General features: G+C 40.5%; 1 pseudogene; it reads left to right on the forward strand.

Moving 5' to 3' along the window:
• Positions 1–17,099: 17,099 nt before the first annotated feature.
• Positions 17,100–18,624, forward strand: LOC122473639 (annotated as a pseudogene).
• Positions 18,625–19,168: the final 544 nt, after the last annotated feature.

Raw genomic sequence — 19,168 nt, forward strand, 5'->3', positions numbered from 1 at the left:
AGCATTTAGAAATTAATTTGGGAAGAAACATATTACCTTCTAAATGAGTTTGTCAAAAAAAAAAAAGACAAGTCATGCTCTTCTGAAACTGTTCATTAAGCTGGCTTTATGCTAGCACATACTTGGAATGTAATCCAAGCTATAGATAAACAGAGGAATGCATTTATCAATTCTGCAGCTGAAACTTTGGAATGTTCAATTTCTAAATGTATAAGTTAGTGGGCATTATCCCTCCTGTCACCACTGGACACAAGAATCAAAAGAAACAGTTTTAGCTACCAGTATTCTCAGATAACATTAGAGTAGAGTTAGAGCAAGGAAATAATAAAAACACATGAGAGCTGACCTGCCACACTTCAGCATTGGTTCCTCTATCCTCTATTCCTTCATCCCTAGATGTTATGGACCACAGATTATAAATCTCAATAGGTAGTATTCTCCCAAAGCTGCCCCTTGCAAAGAATTTAAAATAAAATTCAAAAGAAAAAAAAGTATTTTTTAAGATGGCAAGTTAGGTAAGAACGGTTCTATAATACTTGGGCCATCTGGCCTAAGGATCTTCTTTGTTATTTCTCTAAATTTATCCAGAAGGTCACAAATCAGGGCTTAAGCTTCTATTCCTATACATTACTAGACAGTAGAGCTAAGTCTATACTTATGTAATGAAGCCAAAATCACCACCCATGTTAGAAATATATCCACTAGGGGAGAGGGGCAAGATTACACACCATACAACATACGATGCAAAGAAGAATTACTGGAATAGAAACAGTGGAGAATTTGAAATAAGTATAATTTCCTCAAAAATATAAGAATGATGCTGGCACAATGAAGGACAAAATATTATTTTTTAAAAAACCAGGTGAAAATACTGCTGAAAAACATAACAAATGAAAAAACAAATAAACCAAAAACCATAAAATACCTAGGGATAAATCTAACCAAAGAGATGAAAAATCTATACACTGAAAACTATAGAAAGCTTATGAAAGAAATTAAAAAAGACACAAAAAAATGGAAAAATATTCCATGCTCCTGGAAAGGAAGAACAAATATTGTTAAAATGTTGATACTACCCAAAACAATCTACACATTCAATGCAATCCCTATCAAAATAACACCAGCATTCTTCACAGAGCTAAAACAAAAAATCCTAAAATTTGTATGGAACCAGAAAAGATCCTGAATAGTCAAAGCAATCTTGAAAAGAAAACCAAAGCAGGAGGCATCACAATCCCAGATTTCAAGCTGTATTACAAAGCTGTAATCATCAAGACAGCATAGTACTGGCACAAAAACAGACACTCAGATCAATGGGAAAGAATAGAGAACACATAAATGGACCCACAAACATATGGCCAACTAATCTTTGAAAAAGCAGTAAAGAATATCCAATGGAATAAAGACAGTCTCTTCAGCAAGTGGTGCTGGGAAAACTGGACAGAGACATGCAGAAGAATGAACCTGGACCACTTTCTTACACCATACACAAAAATAAAATGGATAAAAGACCTAAACATAAGACAGGAAGCCATCAAAATCTTAGAGGAGAAAGCAGGCAAAAACTTCTTTGACCCCAGCCACAGCAACTTCTTACTCAACATGTCTCCGGAGACAAGGGAAACAAAAGAAAAATGAACTATTGGGACCTCATCAAAATAAAAACTTCTGCAAAGCCAAGGAAACAATCAGCAAAACTAAAAGGCAACCAACAGAATGGGAGAAGATATTTGCAAACAACATATCAGATAAAGGGTTAGTATCCAAAATCTATAAAGAACTTATCAAACTCAATGCCCAAAAACAAATTAATCCAGTGAAGAAATAGGCAAAAGACATGAATAGACACTTCACCAAAGAAGACATCCAGATGACCAACCGACACATGAAAAAATGCTCAACATCATTCATCATCAGGGAAAAATACAAATCAAAACCACAATGAGATACCACCTCACACCTGTCAGAATGGCTAACATTAACAACTCAGGCAACAACAAATGTTGGTGAGGATGTGGAGAAAGAGGATCTCTTTTGCACTGCTGGTGGGAATGCAAACTGGTGCAGCCAGTCTGGAAAACAATATGGAGGTTCCTCAAAAAAGTAAAAATAGAACTACCCTACAACCCAGCAATTGCACTAGGTATTTATCCAAGGGATACAGGTATGTTGTTTTGAAGCGGCACATGTACCCCAATGTTTATAGCAGTGCTATTGACAATAGCCAAAGTATGGAAAGGGCCCAAACGTCCATCGATGAATGAATGGATAAATGTGTGGTATATATATACAATGGAGTATTACTGGGCAATCAAAAGGAATGAAATCTTGCCATTTGCAACTACGTGGATATAACTAGAGGGTACTATGCTAAGCGAAATTAGTTAGACAGAGAAAAACAAATATCATATCACTTCACTCAATTGAGGACTTTAAGACACAGAACAGATAAACACAAGGGAAGGAAGCAAAAATAATGTAAAAACGGGGAGGGAGACAAAACATAAGAGACTCTTAAATATGGAGAACAGAGGGTTACTGGAGGCGCTGTGGGATGGCTGATGAGCTAAATGGGTAAGGGGCATTAAGGAATCTACTCCTAAAATCATTGTTGCACTATATGCTAACTAATTTGGATGTAAATTTAAAAAATAAAATTTAAATTAAAAAAAAAAAAAGAAATAACAAATAAAACAATGAGGCTGGGGCACCAGGGTGGCTCAGTCAGTTAAGCATCCAATGTTTGATTTTGGCTCAAGTCATGATCTCATGTGGGATTGAACCCTGAACTGCTGTCAGCACACAGCCTGCTTGAAGTTCTCTCTCCCAATCTCTGCCTCTACCCCAATCAGACTCTCTCTCAAAATAAACAAACATTTTTTTAATGAAGCTTATACTTGGAGAGAGAAAATCAAAATAAAAATAGTGACCTAGATCAGATCTGATAATGTATCCCATTAGGCAACAAAAAACAATAAAGACATTAGATAGATAACAGAAAGCAATGAAGACATTAGAAAGATAGGTGGTTAGATATACAGGCACCAAAAGACAAGTGCAGCTGCCCAGATAAATCTATATAATAAGAGTTACCGGTAAAGAGAAGGGGTGGGAAGAAAAGGAAATAATAATGTATTTCCTATAATACAAAAGGATGGAGATTTCTAAGTATGATGAAATGGGATCAATAAGGAAAATCTATACCTTAAGAAATCAGACATTTAAATGTGATGGTAAAATAAAAGAATACCTCAAACTGTTTGCCACACTAAGAACAAATTTGAAAACACTTTTAAAAGAAATACTCAGAAACAACAAAAAAAAAAAAAAGAAAGAAAGAGAGAGAGAAAGGCTGACTCAGGATTTTCAAGATGATGGAAGAGTAAGAGGACCCTAGGCTCCTAGACAACTACATAACTATCAAATCATCCTAAATCCCCCAGAAATCCACTTGAAGACTGACAGAACAAACTCCACAACTGAAGGGAAAGAAGAGGCCACGTCAAAGAAGATAGGAGGTCCAGAGACATGGTTTAGGGGAGAAATGGATTGTGGGTGCTGTGGAGGAGAGGGAGCCATGGTCGCAGAGAAGGGTGAGACAGAGAGAGAGGAGCACACAGAGGAAAACAAGAACTTTTCCCCAAAGTCACTGGCTTAGAAAACGAGGGGTTGAATTGCGAGTTCTTGCAACCACCAGGACTCAAACACTGGAGTTTTAAAGGTCTGTGGACTTGCCTGGGATAGAGCCAGGAAGGCACTACCCTACTCCTGGAGAGAAGGCAGGCAAACAACCTGGGAGCAGACAGCATAGAAATAGTGATCTGACAAATGCCTGGGGCATACAGCCGGAGGCGGGGGGGGGGGGGGGGGGGGGGGAGGGGGGGCAGGTAGGGAGCATTATTCACTCTTCTTGAAGCATGTCCCTGAGAGGCAGGTTTATGGAGATGCCTCTCTAAGGACAAAGGATTGGCTGGCACCATTTCCCTCCCCCACCCTTTAGCATAAACACAGAGTCACCTGAGGGAAGCAGCTCAGCCTGGACACTGGCTACCTAACTTGCTTACACCAAGCTCCACCGCCTGTACTCTGGTGGGACTGCCCTTCTCACTGAATCTTGCCTCAGCCCTAGTACAGAGGGCTCTCTCTCAAAAGACCAGCACATATCCCTGCACATGCCATGTTTCGCAACCAGAGAGTTCTGCAGGGCCTCAGTTCTGGTACAGTTGGTGTCAGTTCTCATTACACAAGAAGAGCAGAATACACCTAGTTAGAACTCACCACATTCAGGCCAGGGACCAAACACTGCCCATAGCAGGCATGGAGAGCCTCTGTAGATAACCAGCCTGAAGGATAGAGCAGCCAAACACAACAGCAGAGCAATGCACCACACACTGGAGATACTCCCTAAAGCACCAGACCCTGAGCACTACATTAACTCTTCTTCATAAAGCCATTACTTTCAGGAGCAGGAGACCTAACTGGCTTTTCTCACATACAAAAGAAGACAGAGTCTTAGACAAAATTCCAAGATGGAGGAAATTATCCTAGGTCAAAGAACAAGATAAAGCCATGGCCAGAAGGTTGATGGAGAACTTAAAGCAATTATCATAAGGATACTCACCAAGCTTGAGAAAAGAATAGAAGACATCAGTAACATAAAAGAGGTAAAAAAGAATCAGAGAAGAAGAATGCAATCTATGAGATTGGAAATAGGCTTGATGCAATGAACAACAGACTGGAAGAAGGAGAGGAATGAACTAGTGACCTAGAAGACAAAATAATGGAATACAAGGAAGCTGAATCAAAGACAGAAAGAAGAATTATGCAACACAAGAATAGAATTAGGGAACTCACTGACTCTGTCAAACGTAATAACATTAGTATTATAGTCCCAGAAGAAAGGAGAGAAAAGGGGACAGAAAATTTATTTGAAGAAATAATAGCAGAAAACTTCCCTAAACTGGGGGAGGAAGCAGACATCCAGATCCAAGAGGCACAGAGAACTCCCATCAAAATCAACAAAGTAGGCCAACATCAAGAAATACTGTAATTACATTTGCAAAATATAGTGATAAAGAAAAAAATCTTAAAAGCAGCAAGACAGAAGAAGTCATTAACTTATCAGGGAAAATCCGTAAGGCTAGCTGGAGATTTCTCAACAGAAACTTGGCAAGCTAGAAGGGAGTGGCATGATATATTCAAAGTGCTGAATGAGAAAAAACTGCAGCCAAGAATATGCAATCAGGCAAGGCTATCATTCAGAATAGGAGAGATAAAGAGTTTCCCAGACAAACAAAAACTAAAGGACTTCATGACCACTAAACCAGCCCTGCAATAGTAAAGGGTACTTTTTGAGTGCAAAGGAGAGACCAAAAGCAACAAAGACAAGAAAGGATCAGAGGAAATCTCCAGAAACAATGGAAAAACAAGTAATAAAATAGCAATAAATACATACTTTGTATTTATTACTTTGAATGTAATGGACTAAATGCTCCAATCAAAAGAGAGTGGGTGTCAGGGCACCTAGGTGGGTAAGTCAGTTGAGCATCCAATTCTTTATTTCAGCTCAGGTCATGATCTCATGGTCTGTGAGACTGAGTCCTGCATCAGGCTCTGGGATGACAGCGTAGAGCCTGCTTGGGACTCTCTCTCTGCCTCTCTCTCTGCCCTTCCCCCCACCTCTCTCAAAATAAATAAATAAATAAATTTTAAATGAATAAATAAAACATGCTACTAAACTATAAATGGATCAACCAGGAAATCAAAGAGGAAATAAAAAGAATACATGGAAACATATGAAAATGAAAACACAATAGTCCAAACTTTTGGGATGCAGCAAAAGTGATCCTAAGAGGGAAGTATATAACAATACAGTCCTACCTCAAGAAGCAAGAAAAATCTCAAATACACAACCTAACCTTACACCTAAAGGAGGCAGAAAATGAACAAATTAAGCCTTAAGCCAGCATAAATATGGAAATATTCAAAATTAGAGCAGAAATAAATTATATAGAAACTAAAGAACAATAGAACAGATCAATGAAACCAGGACCTGGTTCTTTGAAAAAAATAATAAAACTGACAAAACTCTAGCCAGACTCATCTAAAAGAATAGAGAAAAGACCCAAATAAATAAAATCACAAATGAGACAGGAGAAATCACAACCAACAACACAGAAATACAAACAATTATAAGACAATATTACGAAAAAATGTATGTTAACAAATTGAACAACCTGGAAAAAATGGACAAATTCCTAGAACCATATGAAAAAAGCTGAAAAGGGAAGAAACAGAAAATTTGAACAGACCAATAACCAGGAGAGAAATTGAATCAGTAATTAAAAAAAACCTGACAAACAAAAGTCCAAGGCCAGATGGTTTCACTGGTGAATTCTACCAACATTTAAAGAAAAGTTAATACCTATTCTTCTCAAACTATTCCAAAAAATGCAAGAGGAAGGAAAAGTTTCAAAATCATTCTATGAGGCCAGCATTACCCTGATTCCAAAACCTGATAAAGACACCACAAGAAAGGAAAACTACAGGACAATATCTCTGATAAACACAGATGCAAAAAATCCTCAACAAAATACTAGCAAACCTAATGCAACAACACATTAAATATATCATTCAGGGCACCTGAGGGGCTCGATCAGTTGAATGTCTGACTCTTGTTTTCAGTTCAGGTCATGATCTCATGATTTGTGAGATCAAGCCCCACATCTGGCTCTGTGCTGACACAGCAGAGCCTACTTGGGATTCTCTCTCCCCCTCTCTCTATTCCTCTCCCATGCTCACACATGTGTGCACTATTTCTCTTTCTTTCCCTCTCTCTCTCTCTCCCTCTCTCAAAATAAATAAATAAACATGAAAATATTTTTAAATAATTTTTTTTTTAAATCATTCACTACAATCAAGCGGGATTTATTCCTGGGTTGCACATGTGGTTCAATACTTGTCAATCAGGGATTCCTGGGTCGCTCAGTCAGTTAAGCATCTGACTTCAGCTCAGGTCATGATCTTACAGCTCATGAGTTCAAGTCCTGCATCAGGCTCTGTGCTGACAGCTCAAAAGTCTGGAGCCTGCTTCGGATTCTGTCTCTCCCTCTCTCTCTGCCCTTCCCCTACTCGCTCTCTGTCTCTCTCTCCTTCAAAAATAAATAAACATTAACAAAAAATTTTAGGGGCACCTGGGTGGCTCAGTCGGTTAAGCATCTGACTTCGGCTCAGGTCATGATCTCACAGTCCGTGAGTTCAAGCCCCACGTGGGGCTCTGTGCTGACAGCTAGGAGCCTGGAGCCTGTTTCAGATTCTGTGTCTCCCTCTCTCTCTGCCCCTCCCCCTTCATGCTCTGTCTCTCTCTGTCTCAAAAATAAATAAACATTAAAAAAAAATTTTAATTTTTTTGAAAAACATATGTATGGCACAAAAACAGACACATAGACCAATGGAATAGAATAGAAACCCCAGAACTAGACCCACAAACGTATGGCCAACTCATCTTTGACAAAGCAGGAAAGAACATCCAATGGAAAAAAGACAGCCTCTTTAACAAATGGTGCTGGGAGAACTGGACAGCAACATGCAGAAGATTGAAACTAGACCACTTTCTCACACCACTCACAAAAATAAACTCAAAATGGATAAAGGACCTGAATGTGAGACAGGAAACCATCAAAACCCTAGAAGAGAAAGCAGGAAAAGACCTCTCTGACCTCAGCCGTAGCAATTTCTTACTTGACACATCCCCAAAGGCAAGGGAATTAAAAGCAAAAATGAACTACTGGGTCTTTATGAAGATAAAAAGCTTCTGCACAGCAAAGGAAACAACCAACAAAACTAAAAGGCAACCAACGGAATGGGAAAAGATATTCGCAAATGACATATCAGACAAAGGGCTAGTATCCAAAATCTATAAAGAGCTCACCAAACTCACACCCAAAAAACAAATAACCCAGTGAAGAAATGGGCAGAAAACATGAATACACACTTCTCTAAAGAAGACATCCGGATGGCCAACAGGCACATGAAAAGATGCTCAACGTCGCTCCTCATTAGGGAAATACAAATCAAAACCACACTCAGATATCACCTCACTCCAGTCAGAGTGGCCAAAATGAACAAATCAGGAGATTATAGATGCTGGAGAGGATGTGGAGAAACAGGAACCCTCTTGCACTGTTGGTGGGAATGCAAATTGGTGCAGCCACTCTGGAAACAGTGTGGAGGTTCTTCAAAAAATTAAAAATACACCTACCCTATGACCCAGCAATAGCACTGCTAGGAATTTACCCAAGGGATACAGTACTGATGCATAAGGGGCACTTGTACCCCAATGTTTATAGCAGCACTCTCAACAATAGCCAAATTATGGAAAGAGCCTAAATGCCCATCAACTGATGAATGGATAAAGAAATTGTGGTTTATATACACAATGGAGTACTACGTAGCAATGAGAAAGAATGAAATATGGCCCTTTGGCAAGGGAATTAAAAGCAAAAGTGAATTACTGGGACCTTATGAAGATAAAAAGCTTCTGCACAGCAAAGGAAACAACCAACAAAACTAAAAGGCAACCAACGGAATGGGAAAAGATATTCGCAAATGACATATCGGACAAAGGGCTAGTATCCAAAATCTATAAAGAGCTCACCAAACTCACACCCAAAAAACAAATAACCCAGTGAAGAAATGGACAGAAAATAAGAATACACACTTCTCTAAAGAAGACATCCGATGGCCAACAGGCACATGAAAAGATGCTCAACGTCGCTCCTTATCAGGGAAATACAAATCAAAACCACACTCAGATATCACCTCACTCCAGTCAGAGTGGCCAAAATGAACAAATCAGGAGACTATAGATGCTGGAGAGGATGTGGAGAAACGGGAACCCTCTTGCACTGTTGGTGGGAATGCAAATTGACGCAGCCGCTCTGGAAAGTAGTGTGGAGGTTCCTCAGAAAATTAAAAATAGACCTACCCTATGACCCAGAAATAGCACTGCTAGGAATTTATCCAAGGGATACAGGAGTACTGATGCATAGGGGCACTTGTACCCCAATGTTTATAGCAGCACTCTCAACAATAGCCAAATTATGGAAAGAGCCTAAATGTCCATCAACTGATGAATGGATAAAGAAATTGTGGTTTATATACACAATGGAATACTACATGGCAATGAGAAAGAGTGAAATATGGCCCTTTGTAGCAACGTGGATGGAACTGAAGAGTGTGATGCTAAGTGAAATAAGCCATACAGAGAAAGACAGATACCATATGGTTTCACTCTTATGTGGATCCTGAGAAACTTAACAGAAACCCATGGGGGAGGGGAAGGAAAAAAAAAAAAAGAGGTTAGAGTGGGAGAGAGCCAAAACATAAGAGACTGTTAAAAACTGAGAACAAACTGAGGGTTGGTGGGGGGTGGGAGGGAGGGGAGGGCGGGTGATGGGTATTGAGGAGGGCACCCTTTGGGATGAGCACTGGGTGTTGTATGGAAACCAATTTGACAATAAATTTCATATATTAAAAAAAATAAAAAGAAATAAAAAGAAATAAAAAAAAGAAATATGGCCCTTTGTAGCAACATGGATGGAACTGAAGAATGTGATGCTAAGTGAAATAAGCCATACAGAGAAAGACAGATACCATATGTTTTCACTCTTATGTGGATCCTGAGAAACTTAACAGAAACCCATGGGAGAGGGGAAGGAAAAAAAAAAAAAAAGAGGTTAGAGTGGAAGAGAGCCAAAGCATAAGAGACTCTTAAAAACTGAGAACAGGGGCGCCTGGGTGGCGCAGTCAGTTAAGCGTCCGACTTCAGCCAGGTCACGATCTCGCGGTCCGTGAGTTCGAGCCCCGCGTCAGGCTCTGGGCTGATGGCTCAGAGCCTGGAGACTGTTTCTGATTCTGTGTCTCCCTCTCTCTCTGCCCCTCGCCCGTTCATGCTCTGTCTCTCTCTGTCCCAAAAATAAATAAACGTTGAAAATATCAGAAATTAAAAAAAAAAAAACTGAGAACAAACTGAGTGTTGATGGCAGGTGGGAGGGAGGGGAGGGTGGGTGATGGGTATTGAGGAGGGCACCTTTTGGGATGAGCACTGGGTGTTGAATGGAAACCAATTTGACACTAAACTTCACATATTGAAAAAAAATAAAAAGATAAACAAAATACTTTTCACATGCTAAAAAAATAAAAATAAATTAAAAAAATAAAAACATTTGTAAATCTATCAATGTGATACATCACATTAGTATAAGAAAGGTTGAGAACCATATGATCCTCTCAATAGATGCAGAAAAAGCATTTGACAAAGTACAACATCCATTCATGGTTAAAAAAAACCCTCAACAAAGTAGGATTTAGAGGAAACATACCTCAACATAATAAAGACCTTATAAGAAAAACACACAGTCAACATCATCCTAAATGTGGAAAAACTGAGAGCTTTTCTCCTAAGGTCAGGAACAAGACAAGTATGTCCACTCTCAACACTTGTATCCAACATAGTACTGGAAGCCACAGCCATAGCAATAAGACAACAAAAACTAATAAAGGTATCCAAATCAGCAAAGAAGAAGTATTGACAGATAACATGATACTATCTATAGAAAACCCTAAAGAATCCACCAAAAAACTGCTGGAACTCATAAATGAATTGGGCAAAGTCATAAGATACAAAATCAACATACAGAAATCTGTTGCACTTTTATACACCAATAATAAAGTGGCAGAACAAGAAATCAAGGTATCAATCCCACTTACAATTGCAACAAAAATAAGATACCTAGCAATAAACCTAATGAAAGAGGTTAAAGACCTGTACTCTGAAAACTATAAAACATGGATGAAAGATTGAAGATGACACAAAGAAATGGAAAGACATTCCATGCTCATGGATTAGAAGAACAAATATTGTTAAAATGTCTATACTACCCAAAGCAATCTATACACTTAATGCAATCCCTATAAAAATACCAGAAGTATTTTTCTCAGAGGTAGAACAAACAATTCTAAAATTTGTATGGAACCACAAAAGACCCCAAAGAGCCAAACCACACTTAGAAAAACAGATATGGAGGCATAACAATTCTGGACTTCAAGTTATATTACAAACCTATCATAATTGGGGTACCTGGATGGCTCAGTCAGTTAAGTGTCTGACTCTTGATTTCAGCTCAGGTCATGATCTCACAGTTCATGGGTTTGGGCCCCACGTTGGGCTCTGTGCTGACAGTGTGGAGCCTGCTTGGGATTCTCTGTCTCCTGATCTCTCTCTCTGACCCTCCCACACCCGCATGCACAATCTTTCTCAAAAATAAATAAACTTAAAAAATAAAAAGAATGAAACAAAGCTGTCATAATCAAAACAGTATGGCACTGGCACAAAATAGGAACAATAGATCAATACAACAGAATAGAAAACCCAGAAATAAACCCACAACTCTATGGTCAATTAATCTTTGACAAAGCAGGAAAGAATATCCAATGGGGGAAAATGTCTCTTCAACAAATGGTATTGGGAAAACTGGACAGCAACAGGCAAAAAAATTAAAATGGACCACTTTCTTACACCATACACAAAAATAATTTCAAAATGGATTAAAGACCTAAATGTGAAACATGAAACCATAAAAATTCTAGAAGAAAACACAGCAGTAATTTCTTTGACATAGGCCATAACAACTTCTTTCTAGAAATGTGTGTAATTTTTTTAGCAACTGTACTTCAATAAGGCTTTTTTAAGCCTCAAATTAAATGAAAAGTTTAAATTTCATGGAAGGATTAAATAATTTTAAAATGAAATAAACATAATCCATCAATACAATTTACTATATCAACAAAAAAATGTTTAAAATATATGATTATCTCAGTATATGCAGAAAATGCATAGTTAAAATTCAACATACATTCATGATTTTTTTAACTCCTAGAAAATTAGAAAGAGAAGTAAATTTTTCAACTTAATATAAGGCCTCCATGAAAAAACAACAACTAACATTAATCTTAATGGGAAAAACTAAATGTCTTTCACCTAAGATTGGGAACAAGGCAATGTCCACTGTCACTACTCATATTCAACACTGTTATAGAAGTCCACTTATAAAAGTGGAATAAGACATGAAAAAATATTGGAAAGAAAGAAATAAAACTGTCTTATTTGTAGACTGCATGATCATCAACACAAAATTCCAAAGATTCTACAAAGGCTACTGGAACTAATAAGTGAATTTAGCAAGATCACAAAGTGCAAGTAAACATATAAAAATCAACTATATTTCTATACATTAACAATGAGCAATTACTGGAGTTTACAAGAAAGAGTACCAGAGACAAGACAGCTGTGTAAGTTCTCTGGAGATCTGCATACGGTTCCCTTGAGTCATCACTGAGTACTAATCAGCAAATGTGTATAATGAAACTACCCAAGATTTGATCTAGGCTTCTCTGGCTTCTTTCTGTATGAACCAAGAAGACATCTAGCTAACCCCCCAAAGAAGATCCCTGAAGCCATCTCCCTAACGCAAAGACAACAGGTCTTTTTTTGTAGCTACAGAGACTTATTAATGAATTCCCATGCCTTCCTTGAGGGCACTTCCATTAGTTCCCTAGAAGCTAGACACAGCTTCAGGGTGAGCAGGCAAAAAGGAAACTGGAATTTCAGATGGAATCATGAAGGGTATAGAAAAGGTGAACAGAAACCTGTTCACAATATTCTAGAATATGAGAAATATTGGGAAGCTTCTCAAAGCTTGAAAACAACGAAATTAAGACAAATCAAAAGACATCTAATATATAGACACATATTCATGATCTTAACAGCTAGAAATTGTTGGTAAAAACTGAAAAACTAAACCCAAAATCTATAAAGAACTTACCAAAGTCAACACCCAAAACACAAGAAATGGGCAGAGGACATGAATAGACACTTTTCCAAAGAAGACATCCAGATGGCCAACAGACAAATGAAAAGCTGCTCAACATGACTCATCATCAGGGAAATACAAATCAAAACCACACTGAGATACCACTTTACACCACTCAGAGTGGCTAAAATTAACAATTCAGGAAACAACAGTTGCTGGTGAGGATGTGGAGAAACAGGAACCCTCCTGCACTGTTGGTGAAAATGCAAATTGGTGCAGCCACTCTGGAAAACAGTATGAAGGTTTCTCAAAAAATTAAAAATAAAATTATCCTACAAATGAGCAACTGCACTTCTAGGAATTTATTCAAAGGACACAGGAGTGCTGATTCATAGGAGCACTTGTACCCCAATGTTTACAGCAGCACTTTCAACAACAGCCAAATTATGGAAAGAGACCAAATGTCCATCAACTGATGAATGGATAAAGAAGATGTGGTTTTACATACAATGGAATACGACTTGGCAATGAGAAAGAATGAAATCCTGCCATTTGCAACAACGTGGATGGCACTGGAGTGTATTATGCTAAGTGAAATAAGTCAGTCACAGAAAGACAGATATCATATGTTTTCACTCATAGGTGGAACTTGAGAAACTTAACAGAAGACCATGGGAGAAGGGAAGGAGAAAAAATAGTTTCAAATAGAGAGGGAGGCAAACCATAAAAGACTCTTAAATACAGAGAACAGACTGAGGGTTGATGGGGGGTGAGAGGCAAGGGAAGGGGGAAATGGGTGATGGGCATGGAGGAGGGCACTTGTTGGGATGAGCACTGGGTATTGTATGTAATCAATGAATCATGGGAATCTACCCTCAAAACCATATATATACATTGTATGTTATGTATGTATATATACAATGTATGTATATATACATTGTATGTTAGCTAACTTGACAATAACTTATATTTAAAAATAATAATAAAATAAATCCTCACAAATAAAAATTCAGTAAAAAAAAAAAACTGAAAAACTAAGATTTCAGGAGAGGGAAAAGAATTGTCCAAGGTCTCAGTGTTAATACCAGAACTAGACTAGATTCAAAGTCTTCTGATGTCTGATACAGAGGCATACCATGTCCACATCATGAAAAAGTACCCTTATTTAATGCCATGTCTGAGCATAATATTTGAGCAATACAATTTAAAATAAAATGAATATTGTGATCAGGCTGGACATATATGGCTATGCTTCAGGGCTAGCCAAAATTATAAGGATGACAAAGTTGTCTGATACCTTTTGACCTACTTATCAGTTCTCAAAAAAATTTATAAACAGAGAAAACAGACTCTTAACTATAGAGAACAGAGGGTTATCGGGGGGGGGGGGAGATGGTGAAATAGCCGATGGGAATTAAAAGTACACTTATAATGATAAGCATGGAAAACTGTACAGGACTGTTGGATCACTATATTGAACACCTGAAATGAATATAACACTGTATGTTAACTATACTGGAATTAAAATTTTAAGCTAAATTAAAAAAAACTACTAACAGTTATTACCAACTACATTATCAACAACTGATAGGGACACACATTCATTAGGAAGCAAGCTCTTAGGTAAGTATTTTGTCATCTTCTCGGGGGATTTTTGACAAATTGTCCTGCTTACAATTTGTGGCCAGAACAACTATATCCTGAGTAAATTAGTGAATTCTGATTACAAATTCCCCTGAGTACCACTTGGTTTTTTCCCAGCACTGATCCCCTGAGTCTGCAATAGAAGAGTCTATAAAGCAAATGTCTCTTTTCATTGAATGGAACCTGTTCAGAGCCTCTCACATGACCTAAAACTTCAGAACCTTAGATTCCAGAAGGAACCATGGACCATAGCACAAGGGGGAAGCTTCCAGCCCCACCTCAGACTTTCCCTGACCCTTCTGCTGCATGATTTGGATGTTGACTAAGTAACAGAATTTTGTCTTTGGATAGCTATTTTTTAGGATTGTTGCTGCCGTAAGGGAAGAAAAGGCTAGATAAAAAAGAAGAATGGGTCAAGAAAAGATTTCTATGGAAATGTAATCCTGTGACTATTTGTGCAGAGTTGCCTCCACATTTCGCTGCAAGTCTGAGCTCTTTTCATGAAACCACAGAGGACTTGCCAGACTGTACACTCCCTGCTCCCTCTTTGGGGGATCCTCAGAGACCTGACAAGCTTGTGTTGTCCCTGGGCTGGTGAGTTCCTGAGGCCACTTCTCAGATAACCAGTCACTGTGCAGAAAAGGAGGGAGCCACAGAGCATAGTTTCCCTTGTCAGAGCCCCAAAATGACCCAAGACCAAGGTTTCTGAATTACTAGGCAAATTGGCTACTGCTCCTATGAGCTTTCTTGTGCTCATTCTCAGAAAACAACAGGTTAAGAAACTTAAAAATAAAAAAAAATTAAAAAAATAAAGCTAGAGGATAGTCCTCTCCAGAAAGAAAATGAGCCTCTTTGCAAACACTGGCTGCCTGTGGGAGAGGAGATAGGCAACAGGTCCCTAGGCAAAAATTTTCTAAACTTTTCTAATCATATATCCCATCAGTGAAAACTTTTAAATGAAGCTGAGGAAGTATCACCAATATATGTGTATGTTAATTAATTTTTAAATTATTTACATATACAGATACATAAGTGTATAGTTTATGTTTTAAAACATAGACAGAACTTTTTTTTTTCATGAAGTATAGTTGCCTGGCAATGTTATATTAGTCTCGAGTAAGACCTGAAACCATAAAACTCCTAAAAGAAAACATAGGTGGTAACCTCTTAGACATTGGTCTTACAACGTTTTTCTGGAGAAACAGACTTTTCTAATGAGCTAAAAATAAATTCCATAGTTTAGCAACTTTAAGATATACATTTCAACATCTCTAAAACTAGAAAGCATCTCATGATCAATGGCATTTTAGCATGGGGTCATTGTCTAGTTGGGGAAGCATCTTTCCTTCTTAATGGCACATAAAATAATAGTGTGTCTCACACTAAATTGCACCTTAGATTTTATGAAATGTTGTGACTAGAAGGCTCTCATATCTACTGCAGTGAATCATCTGGCACACCCCACAATGTAGGTATCCCCCATATTTAAAGAGCAGTGAAAGGGACCAAGGGGGGGGGGGGTCTTGGGTCATTGGTCTCCAATTAAAAGGAGAGAAAATCCCTCATAAGAATTCCATAGATTTCTCCAAAGAAAAACCTCCTTTCTACTCAATAAAACAACACACCTAAGAGCCTCAGAGAATCTGATCAAGGCAAGGAAACATTCAAGAAGCTTCCACTTATTTTTTAGGTTCTCACCATGGCCCTAGGCCAATAGTTAATATCTGTGAAGTTTATCTTCCTTATCAAAAACTGGGTGCAATAAGCCTCACAGTATTTCATTTCTTGCCAGAACTGCCCTAGAAACCTTTATAGGTAACTATCATACCCCAGGGATCAGTATGAGAAAGGGGTCTGAGCACCTGATAGACATTTTTTCAAAGAAGACATACATATGCCAAACAAATACATGAAAAGATGCCAACATCACTAATCATCAAGTAAATGTAAATCAAAACCACAATGATATGTCATCTCACACCTGTCAGGATGTCTACTATCAACAAGACAAGAGGTAACAAGTACTGGTGAGAATGTGGAGAAAAGAGAACCATTGTGCACTGTTGACAGAAATGTAAATTTGCACAGCCACTATGGAAAACAGTGTAGAGGTTCCTCAAGAAATTAAAAATAGAACTACCATATGATCCAGCAATCCCACTTCTGGGTATATATCCAAGGGAAACAAAATCATTATCTCAAAGAGATCCCTGCACTCCCATGTTCATTACAACATTATTCACAGTATTCAAGGTATGGAAACAACCTAGTTGGCCATCAATGGATGAATGGATAAAGAAAATGTAATATATATAATGGACTATTATTCGGCCTCAAAAAAGAAGGCAGTCCTGCCACTTGCAATGACATAGATGAACTTGGAGGCCATTATACTATGTGAAATGAGCCAGACAAAGACAAATACTGTATGGTATCTTTTATATGTAGGATCTAAATAAAAAGTCAAACTCAAGGAAACAGAGTAGAATGGTGGTTACCATGGGCTGGGTGGGGGTAAATAGGGAGAGGTTGGTAGAAGTGTACAAGCTTTCAGTTATAAGATGAATAAGGTCTGAAGACCTAATGTATAACATAGTGACTGTCCGTGTCCCTTCTGCTAGCAGCTCTTGGTCTTTTGGCCATCCTGGTGGTTCCTGGAGGGGCCGGCTGCCTTGCTCCTGGCCTTGCGAACCCGGCCCGGGCCCCGGGGGGGGGGGCATCCTCTGGTACAGGAGGCTCCCGGAACCGGGCTGCACTTGCCAAAGCGTCGGCTCTGGCCCAGCTCCCTGCGTGGGAACTGGAAGGGGCCTCTGGGAGCAGACGAGCCCAAGCGCCGTAGGCTTAGCAGACGTGGCCGTGTACTTCTCGCTGTAGGAGTGGGGGTGTCTGCGGCCTGCTCAGAGGGCCTGTAGCTGGAGGTGGTGCCGGACACCTACAGTCATCTGGGCGCACTCGGTGAAGTCCCGCCTACTCACCTGGGCCACCTCCCGGCCCACCCCGCCCACACTCGGGCTGGCACCCGCAGTGAGAGGCCCCAGGTCAGGAAGTCGGGACAGCAGGGGACGGCCTCCGCATGGCGTTTGCGTTCTCCCAGGGTTCCGAGGCACTAAGCCAGCCCTCATCTGGGTGGAGGAAGGGGCCGACCTGTGGGGCCCTGATGCCCGGGGTCCGGAGGTGGAAGAGTGTCTGACAGAAACAGACTCAGATTCCAGAAAAGGACGGGAAAGGACAAAGAGAAAGGACTGAGGCACCGGAGAAGATCCTTTCTGTGGAAGCTCAGCCTCCTGGGCTGAAGGCTCTGAAACACCCTTCTGCTGGACTCCCTTAGAGCTTGGAGCGACCATCCAAGGCAACCCGCCGAGCTCACCCCCCACTCTGTGCCCACCCCGTCCCCAGAGCAGGCCAGTGTCACGGTTGCTACATGAGCGGAAGGAGTTTTGCCTGGCGCTCGGCCCTGGTGGCGCACCTGTGCACCCACACGGGCGAGAAGCCTTTCTGTAGCCCTGACTGTGGCAAGGGTTTTGGCCCTTTCTCCTCTCCGAGCAAGCACCGGGCCAGCTATGGCGAGAGCCGTCCTGCCGCTGCCTGGACCGTGGCCGGGCTTCCCCCAGCGCTCAGCCCTCACCACTCACCTACGGGTCCATGCTGACCAGAAGCCCTGCCGCCGTGATGACTGTGGCCGCTGCTTTAGCCGGAGCTCTGCCAGCTCCAAGCACCAGCGGGACCACGGCAGCAAGACTCCCTTCCAGTGCGAGGACTGTGGCCGCGCCACTGCCCATGCGTCAGACCTTCGGCGTCACGTGCGCACGCACACCGGAGAGAAGCCCTACCCATGCCCAGACTGCGGGCGCTGCTTCTTCAGAGCTCAGAAATGGCAGCGCATCGGTGGACCCACAGCGGACCACCCCTACTTCTGTCCTCAACGTGGCAGGCGCTTTGGCCAGAAGTCAGCGTGGCCAAGCACCAGTGGGATCATAGGCCTGGTGCCGGGAGACAGAGAGGCCAGGGTGCCAGTGGGTTGCCGGTGCCCCTGGCCCCTGGCCACGGGGACCTGGACCCACCTGTGGGCTTCCAACACTACCCAGAAATATACCAGGAGTGTGGGTGATGGTCTCAAAGGTTGCAAGCCCAAGGGTGGAGATCTAGACGTTGCCTGAGGCCCAGGCTGGCCCAGGGGCCTGAACCTCTGTGGCGGCTCCAGGGAAGTCACAGAACTCTGGGCAAGAAGTGGACCTGGGGGATGAGGACCATCTTACCTTGGGCCTTCACACGCTGGATCTGCTGACACCTTGCTCCCAACTGTCCCAGACTCTAGAATCCCCCTTTGCCGAATTAAGACGTGAGGTAAGCACCTTCACAAGACAACCCCTGTGGGGACGGAAAAGCTGTTTCTCAGCTTAGACAAGAGGACTGAAGTAGAAAAGAACTTTGTTTTATCCATTGTCCTTTTAGTGCAGAAATTGAAAACTGGTGGCCATGTACTGAATCTGGCTTGCAGCAACCTTTTAAACATTATTTTGGGCCCAACCAGCATTTTAAAATGTTACAAATTACTGGTTAAGATTTAAAAAGATATTTCTTTCACACATAGGTTTCTGGCCTCTTCAAAGGTTTGGCAACTTGATCTGAGCTGAGGGACAGCTGTTCGGCAT

This window comes from Prionailurus bengalensis, chromosome B4 (assembly GCF_016509475.1).
Source record: "Prionailurus bengalensis isolate Pbe53 chromosome B4, Fcat_Pben_1.1_paternal_pri, whole genome shotgun sequence".
In the NCBI taxonomy this organism is placed as follows: Eukaryota; Metazoa; Chordata; class Mammalia; order Carnivora; family Felidae; genus Prionailurus; species Prionailurus bengalensis.